This window comes from Theropithecus gelada, chromosome 1 (assembly GCF_003255815.1).
Source record: "Theropithecus gelada isolate Dixy chromosome 1, Tgel_1.0, whole genome shotgun sequence".
NCBI lineage: Eukaryota > Metazoa > Chordata > Mammalia > Primates > Cercopithecidae > Theropithecus > Theropithecus gelada.
Window position 1 is genome coordinate 16977826 of NC_037668.1, and position 13367 is coordinate 16991192.

The window sequence follows — 13367 nt, forward strand, 5'->3', positions numbered from 1 at the left end:
CAGGTTCAAGCAATTCTCCTGCCTTAGCCTCCTGAGTAACTGAGATTACAGGTGTGCACCACCATGCCTGGCTGATTTTTTGTATTTTTAGTAGAGACCGGGTTTCACCATGCTGGCCAGACTGGTCTTGAACTCCTGACCTCATGATTCACCCACCTCGGCCTCCCAAAGTATTACAGGCATGAGCCACTGCACCCGGCCAAAGATGTTTCTTTTAATTTAAATCTTTTATTTTGGCATACAGCATGTTGGAGCTGAGGGGACTGAAGACGGGGAATTAATGTGGTACTAAAGTTTACACTTAATATCTCCCTTCAAAATGAAAATTCCTGTGAAGCTCCTTCAAATAAGTTTAAGACTTGGTGGTGACCACAAAGTGAATTTTTGCTTTCTTTCATAATATTAGTACTCCAGGTTAAATTTTGTGATATGATATTAGTCAAATGCTAGGTAGTATGTGTGTAGTCTCTTGTTTATTATTTATTGCTCCCTGCCAACTAAATAAGGTTCTCATAATAGTTGAGGAAATGTGCGTCTCCGTAAGGTATTGAGTTGCTGAATAAGGAGTTGTATTTGAGTACTCTTATGTGTACTTCCTCAGTGAACTTCCATTGATATGAAAACATCTTTTAAGAAATGGTCTGTTTTTGCTTAAGCTATCTGAAACTTTTTAGATTCTTGTGTCAAACCTCAGAGAAAGACCAGAATGATTGGCCTATGTTTTCTACGGACTTGATCCACAAGGAATTAGCTTACTTCCCTCTGGAAAAGTACAGGCAATCTGCAGAGAGTCAGCTGCTCTGGTGCATGCTCTCCCAGCTGCTTTCAAGAGGCTGAATACTCTCACAGAACTTTCAATAAGATTATTAACTAGGAAGGTTGTCTCTTCCCCCCATAAATACCACAGTACTTTTATATCTATTTGTCTATCTACTTTTATTTATATTTATATATTATGTTTTAAAAATTAGGAGATTGATTAAATGAATATTTGGAGATCTTGGAAAACACGATGGCCTCTGAAAATTTTGGAAACTTTTTCTACTTCTTTTGCTGGTCAGTTTAATCATCTAGAACATTTGTTCTTGCCTCTGTCTTTACTTGGAAACAGCAATGAGTTTTGTTCTCTCTACCTCATGTTTTGTATCAAGGAAATGTGACACTGAAGTTTCCTTTGTGAGTTATGTGCTAGTAGATTATTTTAGATTTCCCTGTCCTACCCAGTTATCTTTTATATTCCTGATTTGGAAAAGGTCCGACTGTACCTTTCTTCTCTTTGAATATGTTGGAATGGACTACAGACTTACAGAAACTGTAGTCCGTGTTTCTCATTTCCAAAAGAAATTGCTCAAATTTAACTGGGATTAAAAAATGGTATTTGATCGTCAAAGGGTCATCCCTTCAAAAGTTTATCTCGTTGCTAATTTGTAAAGACTGTCTTTCATAAATGAAGGTATTTCAGCTGTTTTTTTCAGTTGTCATGATAGATTATACTATCTATTCACATTCATGTACAGGACCACTTGGGATTAATTGAATGTACAGGAAATGGGTGGTTGAGATTCAGAATGCAGGTTGCAGCCCCAGAACAAATTTACCAGATCACATGAGGAATCATGCTTTTAATTACATTATGTAGTAATTCAGAATTAGTAGTGAAATAGAACTTCAAAAAAATCAAGATTTTTTTTCCTTTGATGATTTACCTGACTTGCAAACCAAGGTTATTGATAAAACAAGTATATTTTATTCTTTAATTAACTTTCACTGTGGTCAGTATACCAAGTTAAAATCACTTGAGGGTAGCATTTAAATTGGTCATGTTGACAATGATTCAGAATGTAGCAGCTCTCAAACACTGAGTTGGTGTTGGGAAATTATTTAGGACTAGTTGTGTTTTGGTGGTGAACAACTGAGTGGGGGGGTCCTCAGAAATGTGTAGGAGGAAAATGAGTTACTTTAGGAAAATCATCATGGCTATTAGCAACTTTCTTTCCCTTTACTTTTTTTTTAAATTTAAATTTAATTTATTTTTCTTGCCCAGGCTAGAGTGTAGTGGTGCAATCACAGCTCACTGAAGCCAGGACCTCCTGGACTCAAGGGATTCTCCCACCTCAGCCTCCCAAGTAGCTGGGACGACTTGCACGTGCTACTACACCTGGCTAATGTTTATATTATTTGTTTATTTTATTTACTTATTTTTTTTGAAACAGAGTCTTGCCCTGTCACCCAGGCTGGAGTGCAGTGGTATGATCTCAGCTCACTGCAACCTCCACCTCCCAGGTCCAAGCAATTATCCTGCCTCAGCCTCCTAAGTAGCTAGGATTACAGGCGCATGCTACCATACCTGCCTTATATATATATATATATATATGTATTTTTTTTTAGATGGAGTCTCGCTGTCGCCCAGACTGGAGTGCAGTGGCACGATTTTGGCTCATTGCAACCTCTGCCTCCTGAGTTCAAGTGATTCTCCTGCCTTAGCCTCCCGAGTATTTGGGACTACAGGTGCATGCCATCACACTTGGCTAATTTTTTGTATTTTTAGTAGAGACGGGGTTTCACCTTGTTAGCCAGGATGGTCTCGATCTTCTGACCTCGTGATCCACCCATCTTGGCCTCCCAAAGTGCTGGGATTACAGGCGTGAGCCACCATGCCCAGCCCATTTTGTATTTTTTAATAGAGACAGGGTTTCACTATGTTGGCCAGTCTGATCTCGAACTCCTGACCTCAGTGATCCACCCACCTTGGCTTCCCAAAATGCTGAGATTACAGGCATAAGCCACCACTCCCAACCTAATTTTTATTTTTATTTTTGTAGAGACAGGGTCCTACTTTGTTGCCCTGACTGGTTTTGAACTTGTGGATTCAAATGATCCTCCTGCCTCGGCCTCCCAAAGTGCTGGGATTATAAGCGTGAGCCACCGCGCCTGACCCTTTCCCATTTCTAACATTTATTGTCCTCCAGTACAAAGAAGTAACCCATTGTCATGTCGACCCTATGATAGGATAGAACTGTAGGGTTGCTCTGTACTGATCAAGTTTTTAAAGATAAAAATGAAAAAAAAAAATCCTATCCAGACAAAATAAATCAGTGTTGTATATTTTTGGAGCATCAGAACTTACTTTAAGACCTCACTGGTAATTCTTTAGCCTCTCACATATGATAAAGACATTGTGCTTACATTTTAAAAAAAATTATTTATTTATTTATTTATTTCAGAGACAAGGTATCACTTTTTCGCCCACGCTGGTGTGCAGTGGCACAATCATAACTCACTGCAGCTGTTGATCTCCTGGGCTCAAGTGATCCTTCTGCTTCAGCCTCCTGAGTAACTGGGACTGTGGGCGTGTGCCACCATGCACAGCTAATTTAAAAAATTTTTTTTGTAAAGTTAGGGTCTTGCTATGTTCCCCAGGCTGGTCTCAAACTCCTGGGCTCAAGCCATCCTCCCGCCTTGGCCTCCCAAAGTGTTGGGATTACAGGAGTGAGCTACCTCACCTGGCCTAAGATTCTGACTGGAATTTTGTATTCTACTAAGAGGGAAATGGACAAGTTTGTTTTTATTCTTGGTGACAAGTGGTTACATTGGCTTTACAGGTAATAATCAGGTAACAAATGAGCTTTTTTTTTTTTCTGAATAGCTTGATTTTTTTTTTTTTTTTTTTTTTGAGACAGAGTCTTACTCTGTCGCCCAGGCTGGAATGCAGTGGCACAATCTCAGCTCATTGCAACCTCCACCTTCTGGGTTCGAGCAATTCTCTTGTCTCAGCCTCTTGAGTAGCAGGGACTATAGGCATCTGCCACCACGCCCGGCTAATTTTTGTATTTCTAATAGAGATGGAGTTTCACCATATTGATCAGGTTGGTCTCAAATTCCTGACCTCAGGTGATCCACCGGCCTCGGCTTCCCAATGTGCTGGGATTACAGGCATGAGCCACCATGCCCGGTCAGCTTGATTATATTTTTATATTTATTTTTTAAATATCTTAAATCCTTAAGCCTTATTATACTTTTTTTCTCTGAATGACAAATATGATTCATTTATTTAGAAATAAATCTACCTGATTATATTTGTATACTGACTGCCTTGGAGTTAGAAGGTTTGAGGACTCTATAATTCTTTCGTCCCCAGTAATAAACTCGTGTTACTTCTGGCTGGAGATACTAAGGTTGAAGAACAGATGAGTCTTATTTGTACTTTTTCTGCCTCAGGCAGCATTCTTTGTAACTAGAACACCCAGTCAAAGGTAAAAAGACCCAGTGATGGTAAGCAGCTTGTTTGACAAGTTGTTTATTCTTTCTTTTCCTTTTTGGGAAGACCAGATGCCAATTAACATATTTCTCAGTTTCTCAACTTTGCCAGGGGCAAACTTTATTTGCCCTTTTGCCCAGTGTTAAATTTTTGAACGTAGGTGCTTTAAAAATACTGGTATAGGCTGGGTGCTGTGTCTCATGTCTGTAATCCCAGTACTTTGGGAGGCCAAAGGGGCAGATCACTTGAGGTCAGGGGTTTGAGACCAGCCTGGCCAACATGGTGAAACCCTGTTTTCACTAAAAATACAAAAATTAGTCAGGTGTGGTGGCGGGCACCTGTAATCCTAACTACTTGGGAGGCTGAGGCAGGAGAATCGCTTGAACCCAGGAGGCGGAGCTTGCAGTGAGCTGAGATCCGGCCACTGCACTCCAGCCTGGGCGACAGAGCGAGACTCCATCTCAGAAAAAAAAAAAAAAAAAAAGATAAATAAAAAATATTGGTATAAAGGTTGAATTTGGCCAGGCACAGTGGCTCATGCCTGTAATCTGAGCGCTTTGGGAGGCTAAAGGGACAGACCACTTGAGGTCATGAGTTGAAGACCAGCCTGACCAACATGGTGAAACTCCTGTCTCTACTAAAAACACAAAAATTAGCTGGAGAATCATTTGAACCTGGGTGGTGGAAGTTGCAGTGAGTCAAGACCACACCAGTGCACTCCATCCTGGGCAACAGAGTGAGACTCTGTCAAAAAAAAAAAAAAAGCTGGGTGAGGTGGCACACACCTGTAATCCCTCCTGCTCGGGAGGCTGAGGCAGGAGAATTGCTTGAGCCTGGGAGGCAGAGGTTGTAGTGAGCTGAGATCAGGCCACTGTACTCCAGAGCTTGGGCAACAGAGTGAGACTGTGTCTCAAAAAAAAAAAAAAAAAAAAGATTGGGCTGGACGCAGTGGCTCACGCCTGTAATCCCAGCACTTTGGGAGGCCGAGGCGGGTGGATCATAAGGTCAGGAGATTGAGACCATCCTGGCAAACACAGTGAAACCCTGTCTCTACTAAAAATACAAAAAATTATCTGGGGTGCTGGCGGGCACCTGTAATCCCAGCTACTCTGGAGGCTGAGACAGGAGAATGCTGTGAACCCTGGAGGTGGAGCTTGCAGTGAGCCGAGATCGCGTCACTGTTTTCCAGCCTGGGTGACAGAGCGAGACTCTGTCTCAAAAAAAATAAAATAAAAAAGACTGAATCTTACTTTTCATACTTAAAAAAGGTGCCAAAGGATTTGAGAAGTAAGGCTCTCTCCATAGAATCCCAGAAATTTGTTCAATTTGGTCTGTATGTAATTAACATTTTTTTTGTTTGTTTGTTTTCCCCAATATTTGCCAAAGATGAGACCTAATTAGAATTAAATGAAGGTTTTTTTGGTTTGTTTTTATTTTTGGTCTTATTTTGAGCCAAGACACTTTTATATTGTCTTTTATATTGTCTTTTACATTGTCTTTTACTAACAAAGAATAATTTGTCAGAATTATTGCATTAAAAGAATGTTTTATGATAATGGTTTTAAAAATCAAGAAGAGAATACTGTTTTATCATGAGATTCAAGAGATCAAGACCATCCTGGCCAACATGGTGAAACCCCGTCTCTACTGAAAATACAAAAATTAGCTGCGCATGGTGGTGTGCACCTGTAGTCTCATTTACTTGGGATGCTGAGGCAGGAGAACCACTTGAACTTGGGAGGTGGAGGTTGCAGTAAGCCGAGATCACACCACTGCACTCTAGCCTGGGTGACAGAGCAAGACTCCGTCTCAACAAATAAATAAATAAAAATAAAATCAAGAAGAGAAAACTGAAATTGATTGAAATTTTGGGACCCTATAACTTTGAGGTGGTTGTTTTCTGCTCACTTGTATTTAGGCAGTTGCTAAGGCTGGACAGCGGTTACACTAAATCATGACTGAAGAGAGGCAAGATAGTTTTTGTTTTGTTTTCTAATACTGTAAAGTACTCCAGGCTCATCTTGTATATTTCCTGCTGTAGTCCTAGAATCAGCCATTTATTTAAAGGTCCCTGGTTCCTTTATTGGTTTTACAGACCAAGATCTGGGCATTCTGGGCATTAGGGTGTGGTTTCTTTTAGGCCATTTTGGCTGACAGCAAAGAAATTTATGTGTGTATATTAACTCTTGTGTATATACATATCTATAAATACTTCTCTCTGTAACCCTCTGTATTATATTAAATTAAACATGAGTTCTGATTCTCCATCTCTGCTGCATTACCACATGTATTATTCTAGCCTCCTCCCCTTGCCGATCTTCTGTCAATTTCCATTCCCACAGTGAGAAACTGGGCTTCTCCCATCTGCCACCCATTTACTTAATTGTTCAATTCCAGTAAGCTTGTTTGCAGTATCAGAATTGTTAACGAGTACCCTCGTGGAAAACAACTTTATTGACTAAACTACCGTACTTGTTGGTAGTCCCTTTTGCCTTTAGTTTTATAGACTCTTTTCATTTTCAGTCACTTAGATCCATAACTTTTCCTCCACTCACTTGAGTGAGGTTTTTAAAAATACCTTTGAAGTACAGTTAGGTTCTCTTGTCACAGTCTGGGATTCTTCCAACCTCCTAACTGATTTTTAAAATATTTGCATATATTAAGGTTCACTCTTTTTCTTTTTTTTAATGGGGTTTCACCATGATGCCCAGGCTGGTCTCGAACTCCTGGGCTCAAGCAGTCCACCCGCTCTGGCTTCCCAAAGTGCTAGGGTTACAGATGTAAGCCACTGCCCCTGGCCAAGGTTCACTCTTTGTTCTATAAAGTTCTGTGTATTTTGACAAATTCATTATGTCATATATGCACCATTACAGTATCATACAGAATAATTTCACTACCCTGAAAATTCCCTGTGCTTCACTAATTCATCCTTGTCTTCTCCACAGGCCCCTGGTAACCACTGATCTTTGCCTTTTCTGGAATGTCATATAATTGGAATCATACATATATAGTAGCCTTTCAGACTGGCTTCTTTCCCTTAGCAACATGGACTTAAGGTTCCTATGTGTCTTTTCATGACTGTTTTTTTTTTGTTGTTTTTTTTTTAGATGGAGTCTCACTCTGTTGCCTAGGCTGGAATGCAGTGGTGCAATCTTGGCTCACTGTAACCTACGCCTCCTGGGTTCAAGCAGTTCTCCTGCCTCAGCCTCTTGAGTAGCTGGGATTACAGGTGCCCGCCACCATGCCCACCTAATTTTTGTATTTTTAGTAGTGATGGGGTTTCACCGTATTGGCCAGGCTGGTCTCAAACTCCTGACCTCAGGTGAAACGCCCATCTTGGCCTCCCAAAGTGCTGGGAATACAGGCGTGAGCCACTGTGTCTGACCTTTTCATGGCTTAGTAGCTCATTTCTTCTTTTAGAGGCATAATACTCAACTGTGTGGCTGTTCCACAGATTGTTTATTCATCTATTGAAGGACATCTTGGTTACTTATAGGTTTTTGGCAATTATTAATAAAGCTGCTATAAACATTTATTTATGTGCTAGTTTTTGTGTAGATGTAAGTTTTCAACTCAGTTGGGTAAATACCTGGGAATGTGATTGCTGGATCTTACGGTAAGACTGTAAAAAGTTGCCAAACTGTCTTCCAAAGTGACTGTATCATTTTGTATTCCCACCGGCAGTGAATGAGGATTGCTGTTGCTCCATGTTCTCACCAGCATTTGGTATTTGGTATTATCAGTTTTTTTGATTTTAGGCATTCTAATAGGTGTGTAGTGGTATCTTGTTTTCATTTGCAATTCCCTGATGATGAATGATATTGAGCATCTTATTTGCTTATTTGCCATCTGTATATCTTCTTTGGTGAGGTATCTGTCCAGATATTTTGCCCATTTTTAAATTGGGTTGTTTGTTTTCTTATTGTTGAGTTTTAATAGCTCTTTGTATATTTTGGATGCAAGTCTTTTATCAGATATGTGTTTTGCAAATATTTTCTCCTAGTCTGTTTTGTTTTTTCATTCTCTTTACAGTGTCTCTTGCAGAGCAGAAGTTTTTAATTTCAATAAAGTTCAACTTAGCAATTTTTTTCCTTCATGGATCATGCTTTTTGGTGTTGTAGCTGAGATCTCATTGCCAACCCCCTAGATTTTCTCCTATGTTGTCTTTTAGAAGTTTCGTAGATTTGTATTTTTGTAATCCACTTTTAGATGTGTTGGCGCAAACATTTCTAAATTATTTTGTTCTTCATGTTTACAGTTTTACATGATTGCTTTCTAGTTTATTAAATTATTGTACTACAATTTTCTTGGATTTTCATCCTCCTATTGACTTTTTATAAAAACAAATTTGGAAACAACCTAAGTAATAATGGATATGTTTGTGCCTAGCTTTTTTGTGTTTAGGTGCTTGCTTCAGCAGCCCATATAGTAAAATTATAATGATACAGAGAAGATTAGCATGGCCTCTGTGGAAGGATCACACGTGAATTCTTGAAGTGTTCTATATATATATACACATACACATATATACATATATACACATACATATATACACATATACATATACAGTCTATATATGTATAGATACATATTTATACATATATGTATCTATATATGTATACGTATCTATACATATACGTATCTATATATGTATATACGTATCTATACATATGTGTATATATGTATATATGTGTGTATATATAATAAAAAAATATAATTTTTTTTTTTTTCGAGACAGAGTCTCACTCTGTTGCCCAGGCTGTAGTGCAGTGGGCAATCTCGGCTCACTGCAGCCTCCATTTCCTGGGTTCAAGCGATTCTCCTGCCTCAGCCTCCTGAGTAGCTGGGACTGCATGGGCGTGGCAGCACGCCTGGCTAATTTTTTGTATTTTTGGTAGAGACAGGGTTTCACCATGTTGGCCAGGCTGGCCTCAAACTCCTGACCTCAGGTGATCTACCTGCCTTAACCTCCCAAAGTGCTGGGGTTACAGGCCTGAGCCACTGTGCCCGGCCACTGTTTCCTTTTTTTGTGTGTGTGTGTGTGTGAGATGGAGCCTTGCTCCGTCACGTAGGCTGGAGTGCAGTGGCACAATCTCAGATCACTGCAACCTCTGCCTCCTGGGTTCAAGCGATTCTCCTGCCTCAGCCTCCCAGGTAGCTGGGACTACGGGTGCCTGCTGCCATGCCCAGCTAATTTTTTTTTTTTTTTTGTATTTTTAGTAGAGATGGGGTTTCACCAAATTATTGGCCAGGCTGGTCTTGAACTCCTGACCTTGTGATCCACCTGCCTTCGCCTCCCAAAGTACTGGGATTACAGGCATGAGCCACCATGCCCGACTTGTTTTATTTTTTTTAATATAAAAAATGTAAAATAAAAAATTATTTAAAAAACAACAGGCTGGGTATGGTGGCTCACACCTGTAATCCCAGCACTTTGGGAGGCTGAGGTGGGTGGATCACAAGGTCAGCAGTTCGAGGCCAGCCTGACCAACGTGGTGAAGCCCTGTCTCTACTGAAAATACAAAAATTAGCTGGGCGTGGTGGCGTGCACCTGTAATCCCAGCTACTCAGGAGGCTGAGGCAAGAGAATCACTTGAACCCAGGAGGCGGAGGTTGTAGTGAGCCGAGACGTGCCACTGTACTCCAGCCTGGGCGACAGAGCGAGATTAAAAAAAAAACTTTTTTGTGTTTGGGATTATTTATTCTTACATGAAATGCTTGAGAGTGTTCTGCATACCATTGTAAAATTTTTGCCCTTATGACACTCATATTTTGGTCATTGCTTTAGCATAAATTCTCAGTAATACAATTATTAGTTAAAATATTATGAGCATTTTTATATCTTTAGATGCATATTGTCAGTGAAATTGCTTTCCAAAGGGTTTTGCGTGTTTATGAAACCATCATCTCATATTCTAGATGATAAAAGTTGATATTAAAAATAAGATAATTTTTTATTTTAAAAGGTGTTGACCAGATTTTGCTATTTATTAGAAAATGCAAGCATTTTGGAAAACTTTGGCCATTTACTTTCTGTTGTTAGGCTTTTATCATCCATCAATAAATAAGAAGTTCTAAGATGTGAGGTGCAAAATATTATTATTTCTAAAACAACATTCCAAATGTCTTTGATATTTAGTGATCCAGAATGGAAATTTTGTTTAGATCTGTTCAAGCTTCACCTATTTTGGTTGCATTCATTGCTTACACATGTCTAAATCTCATATCTCAATTTAAGGGCAAAGTATGGTATGATTGCTTATATAATTAGTCAAGAAGAATATTCTTCAACTTGTTTGCCTAAGTAAAATAGCAAAGAGGCAGAGTTAAATGAAAAGGAGACAAACTGAACCAGTCAGATGATTTAACTGCAAAAATTAGAAAGGACAGACCTTTACATTTTGGTAGAGTAGTTCCTTGTCTTTACAATGTAGTTTCTAGTACAGTTGTACTGAACAAGTAAGCAGTGACCCAGTGAAAAGTCAAAGGAAATGTGTCTCTTCTCATGTGGCAGGGGTCTCTTTTCCTTCAACTTCAGAGATCTCCTAATTTTCAAGAAGATATGTTGTGGAGAAGGTAGGGAGTTCATTTATAAAGCTCTGTATAATTGAGAAGATGATATAATAGCTGTGTTAAAGTTTTAAACATAGTTCCAGTCACCCTAACTCAACTATTTTTGTATTTTACATAATGTGCCTTATGGGCTAAAATATAAACAGTTTGTAATCTTCGTTTTTGCATTTAACGTAAGAGCTTTTCCATGTTTGCGTATAGTTTTCATAAATATTTTTAAGATGTTTATAGTCCATATGTTTGATGTACTTCAGTGTCTTTAAAGGTTTCTCTGATGTTGGATATTATTTGGCTGAACAAATTATTTTTCAAATACTTGGTCAGAAGAAAATGCTTTACAATCTTGAATGCTTACGTTTTTTTTTTCCTCGAGACAGGGTCTCTCCTCTGTCACTCAGGCTGCAGTGCAGTGGCGCAATCTCAGCTCACTGCCACCTCTGCCTCCTGGGTTCAAGGGATCCTCTTAGGTAGCTGGGACCATACGTGTGCACCACCAGGTCCAGCTAATTTTTAAAATGTTTTTTTGGTAGAGCCAGAGTCCCACCATGTTGCTCAGGCTGTCTCGAACTCCTGGGCTCAAGTGATCCTCCCACTGCGGCCCTCCAAAGTGTTGGGATTGTAGGTGTGAGCCATTGTGCCTGACCCTTAAAAATCTAACAAGTGAAATCTAGGCCTCCTAAGAAAAATAATCTGAATTATATTTGTAATGCACTATAATGGTATTTTTGCAGTGTTTGGTGAATTTCACTTTGTCCCTTACATTATGGCTTTGATAAACTTGAGAGATGCTGTTGTTTATCAGACTTAACTTTATAATTTGTTGCAGAGGTTTTTTTATTTTTTATTTTTATTTTTTGAGACGGAGTTTTGCTCTTGTTGCCCAGGCTGGAGTGCAGTGGTGCAATCTCAGCACACTGCAATCTCCGCCTTCCAGTTTCAAGTGATCCTCCTACCTCAGCCTCCCAAGTAGCTGGGATTACAGGCATGTGCCACCATCCCCGTCTGATTTTTGTATTTTTAGTAGAGACAGGATTTCACCATGTTGGCCAGGCTGGTCTCGAACCCCTGACCTTGTGATCTGCTCACCTCAGCCTCCCAAAGTGCTGGGATTACAGGCATAAGCCACTGCACCCGGCCATGTTGGTGAGGTTTTTAACTATACTAGGTTTGAAATACGTGTCCTGTTGTTTATAGGAGAGTAAGACAAAAAAGCCAAAGCAGAAGTAGGGGTAAACTAGCTGTGGTTTAATTTTCTTTTCATTGCTTCCATGAAATAACCTTGTAAGACTTGGAAATAGCCAAAGTTTAGCTTATTTTCCACAAGATATGGGAGGTGAAGGAAAACACATGTATTTTGTTTAAGCAAGTTTTATGCTGCAGATAGGTACAGATTCATCTACTAGATCTTCAGTAACAAAATTATTCACAATAGCAAAAAATTCAGAGTAATCTAAGAGTAGAATAGGGGTTATGCTTTTCACCCAGGTAGTGGACTCCTATTTCACACTTATAGATGTAGATATTATATAATAATTTTTTTAAAAATAAACTTTACTGAGGCTTAATTAACATACAGTCAAATGCACACATAGGAAGTATAGAGTTTGAGTTTTGGCAAAAGTATACATCCATTTAACCACCACCCCAGTCAAGATATAGACAGTTCCATCACTTTTTTTTTTTTTCCCCTGAGACAGAGTCTTACTTTGTCACTTAGGCTGGAGAGCGGTGGTGAGATCTTGGCTCACTACAGCCTTGACTCCCATGTACAAGCAATCTTCCTGCCTCAGCCCCCAAGTACCTTGGACTACCGGCCTGTGCCAGAACGCCCAGCTAATTTTTTGTATTTTTTGTAGAGAGGGGGTTTTGCCATGTTGCCCAGGCTGGTCTCAAACTCCTGAGCTCAAGTGATCCCCCCTGCCTCTGCCTCCCAAAGTGCTGGGATTACAGGCGTGATGCATAAGAAAGTTTCTTTGTGCCCCTTTGCATTTAGTACTATCCCCTCCCCTCAAGACAACAAGTGATTTGATTTCTACCACTAAAGAATAGTTTTGCCTGTTCCAGAACTTCAAATAAATGGAGTCAAATCAGTCAGATTCTTTTCTGTCTCACTTTGCTCCCCCGGAGTGTATTTTTGAGATTTATCTGTGGTGTTGGGGATATGAGTAGTTTTTCCTTTTTATTGCTTTTTCCTTTTATTGGTGTGATACTCCACTTTATGAATATGCCACAACTTGTTTATCCATTTGCTTTTTGATAGACATTGGGTTGCTTTTAGTTTTGTACTATTTTGAATAAAGCTGCAGTGAACATTCAACTACAGTTGTTTGTGTAGATGTGTTTTTTTTTTTCTCTTGAATAATACCTAGGAGTAGAATTGCTGGATCTTGTAGTAAATGTATGTTTAACATTATGAGAAACTGCTAGATTGTTTTTGTTTTATGCACTTACCAGCTATATAGAAGAATGGCACGTGTTCCACATCTTTGGCAAAACTTGGTATTGCCACTCTATTTTAGCCATTCTTATAGATGTG

The 13367-nt window shown here is 39.4% G+C and overlaps 1 protein-coding gene and 1 non-coding gene across 4 annotated transcripts in view; both read left to right on the forward strand.

Annotated features, from left to right (window-relative positions):
• SNX27 (sorting nexin family member 27) overlaps positions 1–13367 on the forward strand; it is an 87058-nt gene that overhangs the window by 8800 nt on the left and 64891 nt on the right. The gene's annotated exons all lie outside the window — the stretch shown is intronic.
• On the forward strand, positions 8663–8769 carry LOC112615437. Its single transcript, XR_003117362.1, has one exon. It is a non-coding gene; the product is annotated as a U6 spliceosomal RNA (small nuclear RNA).